This window comes from Gossypium raimondii, chromosome 6 (assembly GCF_025698545.1).
Source record: "Gossypium raimondii isolate GPD5lz chromosome 6, ASM2569854v1, whole genome shotgun sequence".
Lineage (NCBI taxonomy): Eukaryota > Viridiplantae > Streptophyta > Magnoliopsida > Malvales > Malvaceae > Gossypium > Gossypium raimondii.
This window is the reverse complement of record NC_068570.1, coordinates 55,970,548-55,983,463: the sequence shown is the minus strand read 5'-3', so window position 1 is coordinate 55,983,463 and position 12,916 is coordinate 55,970,548. Positions and strand designations below refer to the sequence as shown.

The window sequence follows — 12,916 nt, the reverse complement described above, 5'->3', positions numbered from 1 at the left end:
TATTGTCACCACCATAGAGATTAATAAAGACCATTCTATATATTTGATAAAGATGATAACAGATCACATATATGCCATTTTGTAAAATTCTAATATGAAATTGCATATATAATTTCTTTACTAATGAATTAAATATAAATATTACTATTTGAATCCAAAATAATAATGATCCAAATATGATTAATATACTAATCTGGTAAGTTAAAAATTAAAAGTAAATTTTAAAAATGTAAATTGGATCATTCAAATCCAAATATGTTTCTTAAAATAAATAATTTATTTAGTATAGAATTGCAATTTGTAGTTGAAGCATATCATACTAATAAGTGTTGGGTGTTGTGATAAGATACATTACACTCTTAAGCGAAAAACGTAGGTTTGAACCTTGGATGTGACATTATTAAGAGAGGCAATCACGAACCCAAAACATAAGCAATAAAACGAACTTGAAAAATAATAAAAAAAAATGACATTATTTATAATAATAACTTAATTATTTTAAATATTTTATTAACAATTTTATGCTTTTTATAATAGTTTTAAATTTTATTAACAATTTTAATAATTTTTATATTTTTAAATATTTTTATAATTTTAATATTTTCATAAGATTACTTAATCATGCTATGAATACATGGACAATAGTCAAAACCATAAAAAAACTATTATGCTGTCATGTTTTACTTGATATTATTATTATTTATATATTCTTATATATATAATTCATCCATCAATTGAGGTAAATGAGATGCTTTGCTTTTGCTAATTAAAAGGAGGAGTACAAAGAATTTAAATATAAAGAATTTTACTTGCTGATTAAAACTAAAAAAAATTAAAGTAACGTGCTTTGATTAATTGTAAGCACAAAAAAATGTTGTTTTTTTTGGTAATTAAAAGGAAGCACACATTATTTTTCAAAAATATAGTTCCTCAAAATATGTTTAGACTTAAGAATAAGACCCGTTTAACAAACGAATCAAACTTCAGGCAAAGTTTTTCAATCCGGACCCAACTTTATTTTATTACTTACATTTTTCTACCCTATTCCCTCCCAGACCCAATCTCTTATTCGATCAGTCCCCTTCCCCTTCCCAATCCCTAATTCCCTTCCCTATCAGTTCTTTTTTCTTAAAAAAGAAAACCCTAGCATTAAGTGTCGCTCACCACCTACACAGCTACACCAGTGACCTCTAGCACCACTACCTGTACATCCATCTGCCCATGAATATAATTGTACATGCATTAATTTATTGAATCATCATTGCATAATGCGTAATATGCTATTATGATATGAATTAAATATTTTATTGTTTGAATAATTATATATAATGATTTAAAATTAGTCTCATGCGTTGATGTTGTAAGTTCATTCTCCTTTTTCTTTTCCTTTTAGGTAGCACAGAAAATTAGGACTCAAAATGGCATTGAGGGAATCTAAAATTAACAGCTTATTTTGCCTTTATTTAAAAGTTTCAGTAGAGTTTTCTTAATTGTTTATTTTTGTGTTTGTAATTATTAATTATTTCTTTCTTTTATATTGTAGGTTTGAGATTGTTTAGCTTATTTATTTAAAGCATGATAATTAGTTAAAACTATGATATTTCTTTTCCCTGCATGGTTTTTGAACTATATGTTCTCTTTTATCTCTCTTTATTTCTTTGGTGTTTATGGATATAAGTTAATTGTTTCTGATATTTAAATCTTGCAGGCTGCACCAGCAAGCTCCTCTAGGCTGGCCCTTGAAACATCAGCAACAACACCATCCAAGGGTTAGATTTTTATTTTCCTTTTAACTCCAAAAGTCATTGTCTATTTCTATTATTATATATAGTTTTTGTGGTTGTTTTATTTTTCTAGAAAATATGTTTGGCAGTTAATGGATTAAATAAAAAGATTAAGTTACCCTTGAATAATATAACTAATTTTATTTATAGAAAAATATTTTTGTAATTTTCTTAACTGAATTGGTGTTGCCTGTGATGGACTGTGACGGTTCCAGCTGTTGAATGATGACCAGGCTGCTTCTGATAACTTGGCATTCGTTACATAAATATATTAGAACTGTGCGGACGTGGCTGGGATATTTGCATTGTCCATCTCCCTTGGAGTGCGAATCAAGTGGCTGGCAAAACAGGGGTTTAACATGGGTTTCGAGCTGCAAATTTTTGTTTCCCCTCCTGCTGGTGCTTGGAATATGCTTTGTCAGGATGTTTTGAGATCTTGTTCTCTATAATTTTTTTGATATCCTTCTTTATTCAAATAAAATTGTGATCATGCTTTTTAGTTTGGTCAAAGGATGTAGGAGTAGTTCGACCAGTTTTATCCCTTCAACCCAATTTGGTTTTATGCTTGTATACTTGTGGCTTGAAAATCTCTGTTTTGCCCATGTGCATGTGCATGAACAATTAAATCTTAGTTATTACAGATGGAGAGTTCGATGTGATTCAAACTAATTTTACCCATAAGTAGATAACAACTAATTCAGGGGAAACATTCATTTAGTTTGGCATATGCTTTGTTTGGCTTGTTTAGGTACCTTATAGACTGTTTAGGTGTACAATTAATAAATGATAAATGATCTCAATGTTTTGTACATCTCTCTTACTCTGTATTTCTTTACATATCTTTGTAACATCAGATAGACTATGCATGTACACCTGAGGAAGTTCACCAGCAATTCAAATCTTGTGATCAGAGTAACAATTTTGACAGACAAGTTGAATTTGTTTAAGTTGTTGAAGTTGATGCTGCTCAAAGTGCTCTACTGTTAAATGAATCAGAATTGCATGGTCATCGGTTGAAGGTTTGTAACTTGATCTACATGTGGATTATTACTTCATTAATACAACCTACATGAATACAACCCTTTATTATAGAAACCAGCATACGGCATAAATTATTAGCATGATGGGAAAATCGACAAATGGTTCACTCATTTTATCCTGATTTTTCTTGTGCAGTTTTGGAGGTCGGGTTCCTTCTCTGTTTACTTTGCATTTGTACAATTAGCTTCATGGATTATGCTCACTTAATATTGCACCTTAGTGGTTTTATGGGTTCAGTCTGTTTTACTCTGTTGAGTATGCATCGGACATGGGTGTCCCACATGCTTAATAAAAAGATGGACTTCTGCAGCCAATAAATTGGAGCAAGCTGGTTTTCAGAATATAGCATGTATAACATCAGGGCTTCAAACTGTAAAACCAGGTTAAACATCAACTGCTTGCTGTTGTAATGACCGTGGTTGTGATGTATGCTAGGAGTAAAGCATGAAACAGTTCTTGTTTTTGCAGGTACATTTGATTCTGTAGGTACAACTAAGTTGCAAGATGCTGGCAAAGCTGGTTTGGTCACAATTCAAGGCAAGAATTCAGCCGTGCTTGGAACTGCATACATTTGCAAGTGATTCAATAGCCATAAAAAACTTCCGTTGAAGTCCTTTTTCTCTTTTAATCTAACCTCATGAAATGGCGCAGGCGCATATCTGTTTATAACTTTGTTCCCAGATCAAGCGGAGAAGATGCTTCAGATGAGTCTTGCAAGGTAGCCATTGCAAAATGAGTCCGGGTTATATTTTACCCAACTAACATCCGAGGCAGTCCAAAATTAGTCCTTATCCCTGCTGCAATAGTAAGAAATGTCTATGCAACGACTTAGATTTGACTACCAAGATGATTCCTTACAAAATTGCTTCCGTCATCAAATTTCGTAGAAGAAACCACTACAATATCGACGGCAAAAGTTACACCATCTGAAGCTATCGAAATTAAGGGTGGCATTGCCTTGAAAAAACCAATGTTGCTTGATTCTTGGCAATTCAACACAGGTTTTATGAAGAAAAAAGGGGCATTCTGAACAATAATAGAAAATATTTGAGATGGGTAGCATGCACCCATCACATTTTCTATCAATTTCCTCCTCCATCTCGTCTGCTAACACCAAGCAATGTTGATGACTCAAATGTTCAATCTTTGTAGCTTCCCCAGCTTCATTCACCTCAATAACACCAATGATGGAAGACTGCATAGATTTTTCTTCAAGCTCCTCACACTGCTTTTCTTCCTCAATTACCTTGAACAACTTTTTATCCTCTAAGACACAATTCACATGGACAACGTATTTGCAACCTGGCTTCCTACAAGAGTAACTCCCACGCTCTAGTCTTACTTCATTGAAACAAATCTTGCAATCTTGCTTTGTAAGCTCTTGTGTTTGAAGAAAATATTTGTGAAAAATGCAGTGATCATGTCGAGAAATTTTGATTATTAAATTTATAAATAAATCAAAATAAAAAATATTAAATTTATTATTAAAATTTTAATTTAGAGGGCGAGATAGATGTCACAATACAAAGAACAAAATTTGAAAAAGTCTAGCCTATTATGCCGCTAAAGTTTACAAAATCGGATTAATGATTCAACTGATCAAACCACTAATTATTGATCCAGTCAATTCGACCAATTCATTTAGATTCATTAACTAAATGATTAAAAATTTAATATTTTTAAATTACCAACAGTGATTAATCATCTTGTCACGAGTATTCTCTAAAATAATATACGATTGATCACGGAATGTAGTCAACTCCCTATCAGATTCATGTTTTTTATTAAATGATAAATTTATCCCAAAACACTACAACTCTACATTACAACCCAAGCTGAAAAGTAGGAAGTCCATTCTAGAAATTGGTGGCTTCTAAAACCCATAAATCAATACTGTTGAGAATAAGTAAATTAATTAAGATAATTTAAATAAGAAATAATTCGAATCTTACAAACCTAAACAAATCATAGATGAACTCAAAGTAATATTGAAATCAAATCATAACAAAGTAACAATGAAACCAAATCACACTTAGAATTCGAGCATCCTTTCATCAAAGAAGTAGGAATGAAATGCCAAATCTTTTGTGAACTCCTTTGACCAAATAAATCCTTTGGTGCTTTTCAATTGAATAAATCATGTTGACACCATTTTTTTGGATGAAAAACGGGATCGACTTGGGTTTTAAAAAATGAAAACGAAAACGGGAGTCGCCACCAATCTTTTTTAATGAGGTGTGATTGGATCACCTCGAAAAAGTGGTTGTTTTTAATAAACGGTTTGATTTTATTAAAACAACAAATTTGGTCCACGAATTTTAAAAAAAAAAAGGGTTCGGGAGTCGGTTACGCACGAGGAAGGATTAGCACCCTCGATACGCCCAAAATTGGTACCTAGTTGATTACTTAATGTCTTAATGTCGAAAATTGAGAACTTTGAAGAATTTAAAAATACGATCCTTGTATTAAAATGTTGAAAATTTTTGGAAAAAGGGACACGTTTCACGTTAATCGAGAAAGAAAACATCATATCCAGTAAGTTAGGACACAATGTCTCGAATTCCCGATACGCGGATGAATGTCAAAATTTACTTATTTAAAAGATGTTTAATTATCTCGGGTTTAGAAAAGGGACCATGCCCAGTATGTTAGGACACGATCTTTTTTTTAATTCCCGAGATTGTTTAAAAACTTGAGTTTGAAAAGATTCGTATATTTAGATTTATTGTGAAAATCGAAACCCAGTAAGTTAGGGTACGATCTTCTCGAATCTAAACACGAAGTGCCATTTTTTAAAAAACAAATTTTGTTATATTGAGTGAAATAAAAACACGAAGTCGTAGTAAAAATGTGAAACCAAATTACATTATTATGCATGGCAAAACCATGATGAATACAAAAGTATAAAAATAATACTGGCAATAATACTAAAATAAAATAAAGAAAAGAACAAATCGATAACATGCGAAATAATAATAAACCGTAACATATAAATAAAATGCTAAATGCGTATAAATATTATACAAATATATATATATATATATATAATATATACATATAAAAATGTGCATGTGAGATATATAAAAAAGATAAATATATATATGTATAGATATAAAAGAAGCCATATAAAAAACATATGAATATGTATACGTATATTCGTGAGGAAAATGGAAAGTATATAGATATACATATATAAAAGAAAAAGTATTTATGTATATATTAAATAAGTTAGAAACAAATACATATACATATACGTATATACATATATAAGCAAATATATAATATTAATATTAATATAATAAGACACATATTTAAAATTACATAAGTAAATATAAATGAAAATATATAATGAGAATAACAATGATATATAATAATAATAATAATAATAATAATAATAATAATATAAAATTTGTTAAGAAAATAAACAAAATAGCAAAAGGATTAGACTAAACATTAAACAAGATTCGGGGGGTTCAAAACGCAAATAAACGAAAGGGGAGGGACTGCTCTGATCACGCATGTAACATGGAGGGACCATCAAAGCAAATTACCCTTCTTTTAAAATGGCGTAGTTCTATTGAAGACTAAATTGAAGACACAAAAAAAATTCTAGGTAAAAATTTAAAAGATCAAAAGAACCTAATTTAAAAAGCATTAAAAAACGGAAGGGCTAAAGGTGAAATTAGCCCTTTCGTCAAAAACACGCGGATCCCACGGTTGGACGGGTCGGGTTGCGGGTCGGATCTCGGTTTAGACGCAAAACAGCATCGTTTTGAGGCCGAATGAAACAGGCCAAAACGGCGTCGTTTCATTTAGGTATTTAAACCAATTTTTGTTAAAAAAAATCATTCAGCCCCATTCTTTTTTTAAAAAAAACTAAAACTTCTCGCCTTCTCTCCTCTTCCCTTTCTTGATCTCGGGTCCGGCCGAGGGTCACCGTGTCGGCCGTCGGATCGCCGGCGCCAGCGACGCCGTACACGGTGACCGGCGAGTGGAGAAAGGCGTGCCCTTTGAGATCCCGACCTCCTAAACCCGAATCCGGCCTCAATATGACCAAAAACGAAGGGAAAAAGGCCGTTAGGCTTCTCTACAGTCGGTTTCCTCACCAGAGGAGTCTACGACGAGGAGGAAACCAGCGACCTGCGGTGAGTCTCTCCTTTTTCTTTATTATTTTTTTTCGTTTAAGAAATCAAAATAAAATAAAATAAATACAACGAAAAAAGAAAAAGGAAAGATTACAATCGAAAATCCAGGAAATCACCTTGAAGCTTGATATTTTTTATTATTCTGTTGATATTTGTTTTCTTGGTTACAAATCGAAAAAAGAAAAAGAAGCCCCCCATTTTACAACATGTTTCGGCTTTATAACCGAAAATAAAAATAGAAAAATATTTGCTCATCTTTTGTGTTGTCTATTTCTTTGCGTGTTTGCTCTGTTTTACAGGTGAGCAGTTGGGCGACGGGACGTGTGCGGCGCAAGTGGCAGAGTAGGTGGTCGAAGGCCCTAGGTGCGGCGCACCTAGGGTTGCTGTTGTGTTTCTTCTTTTCTTTTCTGAAATGGGCTAGGGTAGCTGGGGTTAGATTTAGGTTTGGGCCTGTTTTGGGTTTTGGGTTCGTTTTAAGTGTACTGGACTAATTTTGGGTTAGGTTTAGGTGGGTATTGGGCCTGGGTTTGTTTGCCTGGGCCGGGCGAAATTAGGCTGCTACAAATCACATCTACAACCATGAACGCAATTAGATCTAATGTTGATAATGAAAACAAAATCATGAAATAATAGCAATCAACAACATTGATGATTGAAAAATAATTTTTTAATCATTTAGAGTACTTACCACAAAGCTTCAGGCTTAGTCACCCCAACGGCATCTGTAGTGGACATTATAGTTGCATGTAGACTTTTCACACTTGATAACTTCTTCTTGGCAAAGCTTTCCACAATCAAAGCATTTAGGGTAGCCCTCGACCTTCGTAAAATATTTAAGAGCTTGGCCATGTTGGAAACAATAATAATGCACCATGCTCCCATCCATGAGAAATGGAAATTGTCCAAGAACACATTTAATATGAGCAGAAGTATCACAGATTGAACAAGAATAATACCAAAGGCTTGGATCTCTTTTATGCTCACAAATATCACAATAACTTTGCTCCTTATCATCATGATAAGTAAGTTTTAGCTTGTGTTCATCAATTTTTGTGAAGAGCTAAATGTGGGAATGTTAAGCATCCAAAATCCAAAGCAAATCTGCACTTTCCACATATGAATGCACCATACTGACACCATTCGCCACAACCATTACATTTCTCCTTGTATTTGAAATCAAAAAAGAGAAGGTGTTGGTGTCCTTCTCATTCAATGATATCAACAACTTTAGCACACCTTATGCACATCTGCCAACCTTCAATATTGTAGAAGAAACCACTACAATATCGACGGCAAAAGTTACACCGTCTGAAGCTGTCGAAATTGAGGGTGGCATTGCTTTGACGAAGCCAATGTTGCTTGATTCTTGGCAATTCAACACAGGTTTTATGAAGAAAAAAGGGGCATTCTGAACAATAATAGAAAATATTTGAGATGGGTAGCATGCACCCATCACATTTTCTATCAATTTCCTCCTCCATCTCGTCTACTAACACCAAGCAATGTTGATGACTCAAATGTTCAATCTTTGTAGCTTCCCCAGCTTCATTCACCTCAATAACACGAATGATGGAAGACTGCATAGATTTTTCTTTAAGCTCCTCATATTGCTTTTCGTCCTCAATTACCTTGTACAACCATTGATTCTCTAAGACACAATTCACATGGACAACGTAATTGCAACCTAGCTTCCCACAAGAGTAACTCCCACGCTCTAGTCTCACTTCTTTGAAACAAATCTTGCAATCTTGCTTTGTAACCTCTTGTGTTTGAAGAAAATATTTGTGAAAAATGCAATGATCATGTCAAGAAAATTTGATAATGCGTGGGAGTGAAATGCATTTCTTATGGACTGTGGTGTAACATGTAGAACATATGTAAGAAATATAATTTCCTTCAGTGCCACATGCATCACAAATGAATGATTCTTGTTTCCAAAATAAGGTGAGTGGGTGCTGATGACGGCTTTTGTCTTCAAAAATGGACCTCTGCAAAGCACATTCAAGATTGATGTTAAAATGGCAAAGAGAACAACCATAAAAAGCTCCAGAACGTTCCTTTTGGCATAGGTTGCAAAAATGGTTGCTATCACTATAATGAAGGAAAAGAGGGTGTATGTGGTGGGAAGGGTGATCAATTTTAGTGGGTAACTCATCAAGGCATTTCTTGTGAATGATGAATGATGGACAAACAAAACAAAAATATATAGCATCTGTCAATGGTTCATGACACCAGGAGCAGCTGAATCTTTTGAATACATCTATGGCCATGGGACTTGCTATGAAGGTCAATGGGTGTTTGTGGATTTCATGTTTGGACAGTTGGCTAAACTTAAATGAAGAAGATAATTGAGCACATTTGATGTCAATGGAAAAATAACACCAATGACATTCATAAAAAAACATGTTACGTTTTTCCTTGCATAATGCACAACCATATACGTTGTCATCATCAAGGTGTGGCCTTTGTCGAAGAAAAAGACCTGCGCCTGAGTGCTTGGGATGTAGAGGGTGATTAGGAAGTGAAAGGGGTGCCTCTGCACATTGCTTGTGAAGGTGATAATTGCAATGAATACAAGTGAAGCATGGAGCTGAAAGCAGTTCCCCACATCCATCGCAGTGAGCTTTGAGACTTTCATTGTTTTGCTCTGCCATTAACACCAAGGGATGTTCCATATGAAAAGGATGTCGAATCTGTTGCACCGACTTGTCGTGACTTTCATTCTCATTCTCGCTCACACTCTCATTTTCACTCACACTCTCATTCTCAATCTCACTCTCACCCTCACTTACACTCTCACCCTCACTTACACTCTCATTCTCGCTCTCATTCTCATTTTCACTCACACTCACATTCTCATTCTCGTTCTTCATCTCCATTAGTTAGTGTGGTTGTGAGAAATGAAAAAGATGATGGAGATGATAGCAATGAATGAAAGGCAGAGGATGAATAAAACAAAGGAGAAAGGAATGAGTGAAAAAGAGTTGGCTACAAAGTCGTAACAAGTAAAGAAAGAAAAGAATGGTGTAGATGCTTTGGAACATCAACCAAAAGCCATTGCAATTCATATTTAATAAAGCCTTGTGGTTTGGTTAATTGAAAGTAGAAAGAAGATGAGATATGGTAAAATGGAGTTGGTAATAAAAAAGATGCCAACTATCTTCTCTTTCATATCAATCCTTTTTTAATATTGTAACAAACTATTTTACTTTTGCTAATTAAGAAATAGTTACCACTCATCATTTCTTCTTCTTCTTTATAATATTTAAGGAAGCATGCCCTATTCTTCACAACTTAACAATTTTATTCTTCACATAATTTTATTCTTTATATAATATTTTGTAAATTTTATTAACAATTTTAATAATTTTCTATCTTTTAAATATTTACGACTGATGATTTCTTCTTCTTCTTTTCAAAATTCAATTTTGTTTATAATATTTTGTAAATTTTATTAACAATTTTAATAATTTTCTATATTTTAAATATTTTTCATAATTTTAAATTTTTTGTAATTTACATATACTTTTTACATCTAAATATATCATACCAATAAGCGAAGAAAGTAGGTTTGAACATTGAAGACAATATTATTAAGAGAGGTAGTCACGAACCTAGAACATGAATAATAAAACAAACTTGAAAAATAGTAATAAAAAATGTGTCATTATTTATGATACTAACTTAATTATTTTAAATATTTTATTAACAATTTTATGCTTTTTATAATATTTTGTAAATTTTATTAACAATTTTAATGATTTCTATATTTTAAATATTTTTCATAATTTTAAATTTTTATTTTTGTAATTTACATATGCTTTTTATTTTAATAACTAATATTTTTTGGAAATATTTAATAATTTATATATTTTATTTCATTTATAATATGTTTTTATTTATTTTTTTGTATTTTTATATTATAGTTAAAAATGTTAATGCATAAAGCGTACAATACACTTAAAGAAGTTGATCCGAAAACATATCAATTAAAAAACAAGAAATTTCATGAAAGAAAAGATAATTAAATAAAAAGTAAAAATTATTTTTATCTTTTATTTGCAAATTAGAATGTTTAAGATTGCATTCATGGCAAAAGGAATTTTTATGGTGATATGATATAAATGTAGCAAGTAAGGTATATGCCAAAGTGACTTATTTGAGATGTTGAAGTATCCAAAGCTTATCTCTTTAATAATAAAAATTAAAATTAAAATTAAAGTATTGTGTAAGCACAAAGATTGTTAGTTTTGGTAATTAAAGGGAGGACTACCAAACTTAATTACATAATCATTAATCTTCTAAAGAGTAAGAAATGAAGAATTAAGAGATAATTTTATAACTTAAAGACATAAATGTCATTTTGTAATTTTCTAATATGACATTTCATAATTTGTTTATTAATGAATTAAATCTATATATTACTATTTCATCTATTGATTATATGATCAATATATGGATTTAGTAAGTTAAAAATATATATAAATCGAATATTTCAAATTTAAATATGTTTCTTAAAATTAATATATATTGCACTCTTAAATAAAGAACGTAGGTTTAAACATTGAAGACGACATTCTTGAGAAAGATAGTCATGAACTCAAAAATAAATAATAAAAAAACATAAAAACAAATAAAAATGTCATTATTTATAATAATAACTTAATTATTTTAAAATACTTAAGTTTTGAAATAATCCAAATATTCATTTCAAGTTTTCCAAGAAAATATGTATATATGGTTTATAAGTTTTGGAAAACACTCAAAACCATATTTTTTAATCCAATATTAACTATACTTAAAATTATTATTCTATAACTCTTAAATTAATAAGAACAATGATAGAATGTGCTATACATCAGTGATCATCAACCTGAGTTCTAGATAAAACCCGGGCCACCTACCCGTGACCCGAATAGGTCTCACCAAATGATTGAATGCAAGGCAAACCACGAGAGGGTAGTAGGGGAGTTCGCAAATCTAGCTTGCAAGGTGAGTTCGCGGATCCAACTTGCATGAACAAAGTAAGGGTTGCGACGCCAATTCGCATATACCCAAGATGCTAGCTGAAGGCCCAAGGTGTTCACAAAAGGAAAATGACATGTTCTGCAAGCGGCCCAGAGTGAAACGTGTCTTGTGAGCCTAAAGCCCGCTCAGAATATTAACCCCAAGAATAAAGATGACCGCGTACACTACAAGCAAATCTAGGACAAAACACGTGTTCAACAAGTCTGAAGTCCGCACAGAATGTCAATTATAGAAACGATGGAGTCAAGACAAAACAGTGGAGTCAAGTCATGAAGCTGTGATAGTATAAATACCCAAATGCTCCTATTGACGAGATACGAAAAAAGAGTTACTTAAAAGAATGTAAGCTTTATGTTTTGAAGCCTAATTATTTTAAAATTTGTTAAAATTTTCCACTATTTGGTCTTTACTATTTTGAAATTTTCTTTTAAAAAATTAAGTGTCCATCACTAACAAATAACAAATGATTAATTCTCTTATCACAAATATTTTCAAATAGATAAACAGTTAGCCATAAAATATACTCTATTTCCATAAATAAGGATCAAACCCTCGACTAAGTTCATATTTTTTATTATAAAATAAAACAAAACATAATTACAAAATTATATTTTAATTAGACTTCCGTGCTCTTAAATCCTCTACTAAGTAACTCTTAAATTAATATTATTAGCAAAAAGAATATTAATTAATTCATAACACATAACTCTTAAATCGTCTTAAACCATCCATTACTTTCTTTCATTTTCCCACCTAACCTGCTCTACAATTTTCGAAAATATTAATATTTGTAATCAATTAGAAGGTTCAAATCCTCTTGACATAAACAAAGATATAGTAGTAATTGTTTGCAGTAAAAAATGACAGAACTATAAGTCACAGTTTGCATATATCATAATCCAATCATTCAATAATTTT

The 12,916-nt window shown here is 31.7% G+C and overlaps 1 long non-coding RNA gene and 1 pseudogene across 1 annotated transcript; one reads left to right on the top strand and one right to left on the bottom strand.

Annotated features, from left to right (window-relative positions):
* The first annotated feature begins 915 nt into the window (after window positions 1–915).
* Window positions 916–4,270, top strand: LOC105773809 (uncharacterized). Its single transcript, XR_008196807.1, has 5 exons — window positions 916–1,205; window positions 1,709–1,769; window positions 2,000–2,803; window positions 2,961–3,207; window positions 3,294–4,270. It is a non-coding gene; the product is annotated as an uncharacterized LOC105773809 (long non-coding RNA).
* A 3,535-nt stretch (window positions 4,271–7,805) lies between these two features.
* On the bottom strand, window positions 7,806–9,849 carry LOC105772124 (uncharacterized; annotated as a pseudogene).
* Between the last annotated feature and the right edge of the window lie 3,067 nt (window positions 9,850–12,916).